This window comes from Haplochromis burtoni, unplaced genomic scaffold (genome assembly GCF_018398535.1).
Source record: "Haplochromis burtoni strain Fernald_Lab_line unplaced genomic scaffold, NCSU_Asbu1 Contig_156, whole genome shotgun sequence".
In the NCBI taxonomy this organism is placed as follows: Eukaryota; Metazoa; Chordata; class Actinopteri; order Cichliformes; family Cichlidae; genus Haplochromis; species Haplochromis burtoni.
The window spans coordinates 816604-825195 of record NW_024582517.1 but is presented as its reverse complement, the minus strand read 5'-3'; the positions used below and the strand labels follow the sequence as shown (position 1 = coordinate 825195).

Here is an 8592-nt window from a genome sequence, read left to right as displayed (position 1 = left end):
ATAGATTATATTTTTATCAATCCAATTCTGCAAATATAGTGATTTGTTCCTCTTAGTAATACATTCGTTATTCCAGATAATAGATCTATGTGGAGAAAAGTTATGTGAATAACATAATTTCCAAGCCAACAATGCCTGTTGATAAAATGCAGACATTTTAACTGGTAACTTTGATATACTATAACTACAAGACAATAGGAAGTGTAATCCTCCAACATTTCTAAAAATGTTATGTGGAATGAAATGCCATAATGATCCAGGAGATTTTAAGCATTCTTTTAGCCATTTCACCTTAAATGTATAGTTCAGGTCCATGAAGTCCAGAAGGTTATTTTTTATAACTCATTAACAAAGAGTTTGCTTCCATTAGCACACTGCACTATGCTGTTACTGTTTTGATTTAATTTGACAACTAAGAGGGTTTGGATAGTATTCTGACAGCCAATCAATGTCATTTAGATTGTTTGAAAAAAAGAAAAAACAGCCTTACTGACTCTTTAGTCCATTTTGTGGGAGCGCCTTCTCCAATTTCACGGGAGTAATTTGGTAGAACACAGTTCCTTGTTTTTCATTCGGAGCCTCCACTCACTCCTATTCCACCACACCCTGTCTGTCTGATGTTTCTATCTGAGGAGAAAGTACAGCTGATGTGCTGCTAAGCTGCAGCTAGCTGCAACTTAAATAAAAATTGATGATTCTACAGTTTTAAAAAGTGTTTGGAAAACACTCCTTTGGGGTGCGATTACCGGCCTATCGTTTCCATAACAACTGAACTCCTCACACTGATGTATTATTAAAAAGCAGAAACAGTTAACACAAACTGGTGATCAGCAATTTTTACTCAGTCTAAAATTTATTATTAACGTAAATGTTAGTGACCAGCTGCTGAAGCTGTATAAAAAGTTTACTTTACCACTTTAAAACATAAAAACCTTTACAATATCTTCGTAGCGTACCCACTAGAGGGGGTACCCGTTAGCAGCTGACATTATAACAACCATTTCATGAACTTATCTGACGTCTCTTAGCAGTTTAAGGTCTGATGTTTTGTCCCCCCCACCCCTTTTTTTTTTTTTTTTTTTTTTTTTTTTTAAATCAGAGTGGCTGAAACATTTTGGATTCCTTCATTTTCACACAAAAGCCAAAATATACAGAGAGTTGACAAAATGCAGAGCAAGGAGATAATGAAACGGTTTACTTTTGAATGCCTACACATAGCTCCAGATGGGGTATGAATTAAAAGAGCACCAGGGAGTTTTCTGAAACGCAAGGCAGTTATGGCTGTGACAGTGGGAGGGGGTCAAAAATTACTTGTTGAGGACTGGATTAAAACCATAGGAGGAAGGCAATATTAAAACGATCAACCGCAGAGAAATGTGACTTTTGTCCTACTAAGTTTGGCCAGAGCAAAAACTTGGAAGTGACTGAAAGGAGTGTGAGCCAAGGATAAATGAGAAACAAACAGCAGAGCTGCCATTAGAGATGTTTAAATATTAAAAAGGCTCAATGTGTCATGGACGCACACAAAGGAGACTGGTGTCACCGGTCGTCTGGGAAACTCCTGGGACCGGTTTGGTTTCAAGCCTTTTGACTTCTATAGTGTTACTTACATCAACAAGGGCACAGCCTAGGTCTTTCCTCTCTTTCTCTCTCTGAGACACACACATGTGCAGACACGCATAAACAAATCCTGGCTCTCTGCTGTTCTCCCTCCTACTGATTGGTCTGCTATGAGCTTGGATCCACCCACAGTGAAGCTGCCTTACCTTTAAACTCAAAAATCCAGACTGGCAAACTTCATAGTAAACAAAGGTGGAAAAAATGAAAATTAACTGTTAAGTGCTGTTTACAATTTCCATTAGAGGAAAAAAAATACATAAACACAATGTCCCCAGCATGTCATCTCACTCATCGGGGTTTCCACCAGTCTATCCGACCAATCTCAACAGCCTGCTGTGCCTAAGATGACCCCCTGCTGGGCTGATGCACTGGCGATCTGTTTTTTTTTTTTTCTCCAGACAGCTGCTAAAACGGAAGATTCCATATGTCTGTATTTATTTGTTTATACTTATTTTATTTATTTAAAAACAACAACAAAAGGAAGTTTGCTGATGTTTATTACGGCATTGTTCCTGTAAGCAAAGATTGATCATCAAGTGAGCTTAAAAAAACTATGAAAATGTTTTTTTAAAAAAGGAAGTAAAAACAAAGCCAGACACACATTTCATAAATTTTGAATTTTGCACCTCCAAATCTTCGGAACAACTTACCTTTTTTACATAAGAGTTGCCCATTCTTTTTAAATCACTTAAAAAACCCTATTATCCTAGTGTCCTGTCTTTTCTTATGCAAACACAGTCTTGTTTACTTGTTTTCATTGTTTTCAGTGTATATTTTGTATAACCTGTACAGCAATTTGGCCAACGGAGGTTGTTTAAAATATAAATGTGTCTGTTCATCCATTTATGCCCACTAATTAAGGTAGGAAAGGCAGGATATCCTTGTCACACTTTGAGCAACTAGCATTATAGTGTTATTCTTAAGTCTTCTTCTTAAGTCACATACATAGCCGACATCAGTCCAGCAGTGAAACTCATCCGGTTCAACCTATTATAAAACCATCATTCTTATAAAAATAATAGCATTTCTGTATATCTTCATCCACATCTGTAATCTTTAACAAAGATGATATTTACTTAAAAGCTCCATTGATCAGCTTCAGCTAGAAGTGAGTGTTTATCAAGCATCATCTATGTGAAGGTGATTATTTCTAACATTTTTCTTAGACGCCTAGTTTAAGTAGTTTGCTCTCAGTGTCCTTTAAAAAAGCACCTGCTTTCTTAATGCCATTTGTGGAACTTTCACGGCTGCTTTTTCTTCTGTCTGCCTTTCCTTTCTGTGCTGTGAGAACAGGATTGTAAATGGATTTAATAGCTCTTCCACTTGACAGCCGTTATTACAGATGTGCCTGAAAGGGTGATTAGAAAATGGGCAGCTGGACCATGTAGAGAGAAATGATTAGTGCAATGTACGAAATGTATTCTCTTCTTCTGAGAACTCCTGTTCTTGTTTAACCCCACTGAACCCTTTCACTGGGAAATATGATTTTTCAAATACAGCTGTCTGAAGTTTGAGCACTAATGGAAAAGCAGCTCTTCACATCTGCTTGATTAAGAACCAGCTGTGGTTCAGTTGTGATGTTTGCACTGGCTCTCTCTCTTCTTAAAAAACCCCACATGGATTCATAGGTTACATGTGAGATTAATGATCCTTATATTTGTATTGTGTTTGACAAATTTGTTTTTTATGTTTGGGAAATTCCAGATTCTAAAGCCACCCAGAGAGCTTTGTCAGACTGTTTGATTGTTGCCTTGTCAGTTTATCCCGAATCATCCACAGGAGGTTTTTGATCCATTTCATCAACCTCCAATCATCTGTTAAAACAAAAACAAATAAATGAGGGATCTGTATCCAGGTCTTGTTCTCATTTAAAAAGAAAAATGTCTATATCGACTCACTCCCAGCAAAATAATTTCATAATTATTCCTCTGAGTCATACAAAAACATAAATTACTAGTAATTTCAGTATCAGAACATTGAAAATAGATAAAATGACAACAAATATGAAAAGGAGACCACAGTTTTAATCTCATTTAAACACCTTGGTCTGCATGGACTTGAAGTTCCCACTGTTTCCACAATAAATAAAAACAACTTGGTCAACAGAAGATGCACTGCGATCTCTAAATCTAGTAAATGTATTTGGAGTGTGTGCTACCTGCTACCCTTTTCAGTATAAAAAATACATTTATAATAATAAATTTAAAAGGATGTAAAAAGCTAGTATTTGTAATTTATCCTTTTTTTCTTAATCCTAGATCTCCAGTGAAGCAGTAGCTGAATGTGTGAAGTTATTATTAGACCAAACATATAGAAATATGAAACAAGCTGTTTTTAGATAACATCCCTTATAGTAGTTTAGCTGGAGACTCCTTTAACATGTTGTGTTTTAGTTTGGCACCAGCTTTGAGATATCGCCCGATGCAAGCACATCAAACATTTTAACAGCTGGCTCTGAGAATATAGCACTAGTCTTTGTTGAAAGTATTTGCACATAAATATAGCATAAAAAAAACTTGCTAATGTGTTTGAAGGTGCACAATTGGACAATCCGAGATTGAATGGGCAGTTAAGATGGATGTCCTTTTCAGTGCGTACTACATAAGTATGCTTACCAAATAGGGTTGTCCACAACAGTATGATTCTACATTTTTACATGATTATATGATATTTGCCATATCAATGATATGGCAAAACCATTGTTTACTTTCCCAAGCACATGCAACAATGGCACATGTCTGATAGAGAGAGTTGCTTGTCAGCCTCCTGACGATTTAGTAAAATGGGAACTATTTAACGAAGCACAATGTTTTGCAAAAATATGGGGAAAAAATCGTTCTTGCTGAAGGTGGAAACTACAAAATTGGTTTTTCCACTTGGGGTAAAAACACACCATCGAGTAAAACCAAGACATGAAGACACGCAAGGATGAGATAACTAGTAGCTGGTACTTTTGTGTAACCAAGAAGTAAACAAATGACTCATTGGTGGAACTCTTGCTAATTGCAGTCCACACGACAGGAAGGACATTTCTGATGTGGTTACATGGTGAAAAGGCAGGGCTTTAGACAGCTAGTGAAAAAACAAAGGTAGATAATGTTTTTGAATTTCAGTTTTATGACAGTCGTGTTGTGCGTTTACTTACCAAGGCTACTTTTATGCTTACATGTGACTTCTGCTGTGTCACTGCCATTGCTGCTGCTGTTGTTGCTACTGCTGGCGATATATTCACACTTTGAATTAAGTAGTCTGTCATCAGTGACAGTAGCTCATTGGAAAAGATGGATTGAAAATGCCCTTCATCTTATTTGCACTAATAAATGCCGCTGCCTACAAGCTTCAATCACAGATAAAATGTTCTTCAGTATTTTCTATATTACCATAAATTTCATTATCACACATTTCCTTGAAATATTGTGATCATTGTACGGCTGTGTCACATACCTGTGATACTGAGACACAGATTTTTAAACTCAATTTCTAAATCTACTTGTGTGGTTTTTGTGTATAGGATGAAAGTTAAAAGTGAAAATATAGCATAATATACAGTTTTGTTCCTTTCTTCTTGTTTGTTTCCCTTTCTTTTTTGTTTGTTTTTCCATTAGAAACTGTGTACAACGTATCCCCAGATTACATAATCCTGATAGAGATGGCAGGTATTACTTTGACAATCATTATATGCAAATTACTCTATAGCTAAGCTGAACACCAAGATAAATAAATAAATAAACGAATGAATAAATCCATCTGAGGTTCATTAGGTTTTTCACAATCATTCTGGTTGTAATGATTAGACTACAAGTCTGATTTGACTGATGGAAGTAATAGAGACACGTGGAGTTTGACCTTTTTCTGGCATGAATTAAACATGTCGCCCTCACGTGGAGACCTGTTATTTAGCATCTCTTTACAGTTTTTCACTTCAAGTCATTAAACACAACAGTAATAGATCCTGCCAGTTACCAACTGTTACAGTTTAAGTAATGCTGGGAGCTGCACCTGGAAGTGCAAGCTTCCTAGATTTTCCTTTTCATGTATAATTTAGCCGTTCATAATTTATTATTAATACAAGCCCTTTTATCTCTCTTATACTGCCACAAGTCTCACACACGTGTCGCCTGAGAGGAAGCAGAGGAGAGAGAAATGTCAACTGCTCGCCTGAATTTGATAGTTTGTATCTCTTAGAAAGGGTATTCAAAGGCTTTATGAGTTTAAAGGGATTGAGGAATCATAGAAATGCTCTAATATGGTGCTTTTATAAATTGACTTATGTACAGAGAAACAAAATATAGTAAACAGGATGCTGTTTGGCTGAAAGGAGAAACCACAGACGTTGCAGAACACTGCTGCCCAAACATCCTACTGCAGGCTAATTAAAACAAATGAAGAAAATGTGAGCCCGTTTACAGTTAATATCAAAAACCTGTATATCATTAGAATATAGAGTCGAATGTAGAAGCATGCATATGCTAAAGCATATGTCAAAAAGAGTAGTCATCGAAGTATATTAACCCCTGACTCCAAAGTTATGAGAGGAACATACCTTTGTAACATAGTTAACAAGAAGCACTCAGAGAATACAAATTTCCCCCAAGGCAGCTCACTTAATCTGCAGTAGTTACTTACACACTGTGTAAAGCGCTATACAAATACAGACCATTTACCAAACACACACACACACACACACACACACACACACACACACACACACACACACACACACACACACACACACACACACACACACACATAAACAACCGCAAAGTTCGGGCTTTTGTTATTTGCCCAGTTTTAACCCATATTAATTTACTAGTATTCTACTAAAATTATTCATTGTCATTTTCATTTAATTGTCACGTAAAATTTGTTGTTTAGTGTGAATGTTAGTAATAACCCTCAAGTTTCAAATATCAAGTTTTTCAAAACAAACAAAAGAAACCATTTTAAATAGCTCTGTGGCGTTATTATCACTTTCAGATCAGTCCTAAAGAGGGCGCCACATGATATATTAAATCTTTTTTTTTTTACAATACTTTCTATATGTTGACAATACATACCACATTTAGGAGGATCATAGTTTCTAAGATATAATGATGCTGTGTTACTGATGCTCATCATCACTTTTTCACAACATGCTCGCTGTGTGATGCCCTTTAGACATTTAAGCATTTCAAATGAATATCTAGTAGGGCTGCCACGATTAGTCGACTAGTCACGATTACGTTGACTATCAAAATCATCAACGACTAATTTAATAGTCGACGTGTCATTTGAAGCTTTGTAAGATCCCAAAAGACGCAGGAATAAGTAGTAGGATTTAAGAGTGTAATAACGGACTGAAACAGAAGATGGCAGCACTGCATGTACAAGGATGCCAGCTGCCGTTAAACCCCGAAGAAGAAGAAGCAGTGTCTGATATCATAGCTGTTTCCAAATTCAGGAACCGCATCCTCCTATGCCCGCATTTGTAGGCCGATTACGTTGCAGCGACACGACGAAGACTGTCCAAATTCGAAGACTCCGACAAATGCGCCCTTCATTTCCCCAGATTTGATGGATGGGTCGGGTGTATACTTCATGGCCCAACCTATCCCAGAAGTCATAGCGCGGCCCTGCTTAGTTTCCAACAATGGCGGCAGCTAGTTAGTTTTAATATTACTCTTATTATTCTTTCTGGGTCACAAAATAAACATTTAACATATTTTAAGGCGAGAATGTAGCTGTGTAAACTTCAAATATCTGCTCAGTTTATCAAGACACCACATTTTTTCAAAAGCGCTCCAACATTTTCGGGAACGCCTGTTACCCACTAGCTCGATAGCTAGCCAGGGTTCAAGGCTCACTAGAGCCCGTGAGAACACCGGACTCCCGGCAAATCGTTTTCAAACCCACCGCCGTCTTTCACTACTCAGGTTAAACATGATATATAAGTCACTTAGATAACTTCAAAATGTTATTGTTTGGCTTTTTTCAGTATTTTATTTGTTTCTGAGTAAATCGGTTTGGCTGAGATTAAAGTTATAGTTTTTCCACAGATGAATAAACGTCAAGCAGACAGCTGATTATCAGAAGTGTGAGATGCTCGAGAATATACTCCGGTGTCCTGTTATATTTTAAATAGCAAGGAGCAGACGCCTGAGTTTATTAAACTCCACCGAAACAATCTTCAAATTTCATTAAAATTTAATAAACTATCATCTTGTCTTTATTTTTAGTTAGCACATACCTTAAACAAATAAAGCTGTAAGCTAATGATAGTTATATAAGAGCAGATGCATGCGGTGCAATAAGCTGTACGTTTTACGTCCAATGGATGCATGATCTGATTAGTCAACTAATCCACAAACGATTATCAAAATAATCGTTTGTGGCAGCCCTAATATCTAGTTTGCTTATATTTTGGCCTCAATATTTTTTTGTGGGCTATTAGCACAATTATGTTTTTTATGGTATTTTGCACACACTTTAAGTATCCCTGGCTAAAGCTACTTGAAATTGAAGGAACTTTTTGTATTTTGTGTACTGTTATTTTTGATTTACTTATTTTAATTTTCCATACACTCATTGACAGAATGGATGTGTAAAAAAAAATTGTGTAAACGAAGCTAGTTACACTTCATAAATTGGCGACCAACTACATCTTCTATTTTGAAAAGGGACTCTAACGTGACCTGGATAACACTGATGATGCCAGTACTTATTTGCCAGTACCAGGTTGCCCACTTTTACTCCTAATAGCAAGTGGATATGCATTTACCGTGTACAGTTATTTGCTAATAATTCATCAGTATAACATTTAACATTTTTAGAAATGATGAGATAATTATGAGATGGTTGTGTTTAAATCATCTAATAACAAACAGGTGTTAAATCCACCCTTCTTCCTCTGCTGATCATCCGCTATTACACAATAATGCCTTTGGCAGAAATTCATCGCACCAGGAAGAAAGTGACTAATGAGACAGTAATGCT

General features: G+C 36.5%; 1 protein-coding gene and 1 long non-coding RNA gene across 2 annotated transcripts in view; one reads left to right on the top strand and one right to left on the bottom strand.

Annotated features, from left to right (window-relative positions):
• LOC121815214 overlaps positions 1–716 on the bottom strand; it is a 6050-nt gene extending 5334 nt beyond the window's left edge. Inside the window, exon 1 of the long non-coding RNA XR_006054886.1 lies at positions 495–716. This is a non-coding gene — a long non-coding RNA (uncharacterized LOC121815214). The remainder of the gene's footprint in view (positions 1–494) is intronic.
• Positions 1–8592, top strand: part of poc1a (POC1 centriolar protein A) — a gene marked incomplete in the record, with an annotated part of 57124 nt that overhangs the window by 26164 nt on the left and 22368 nt on the right.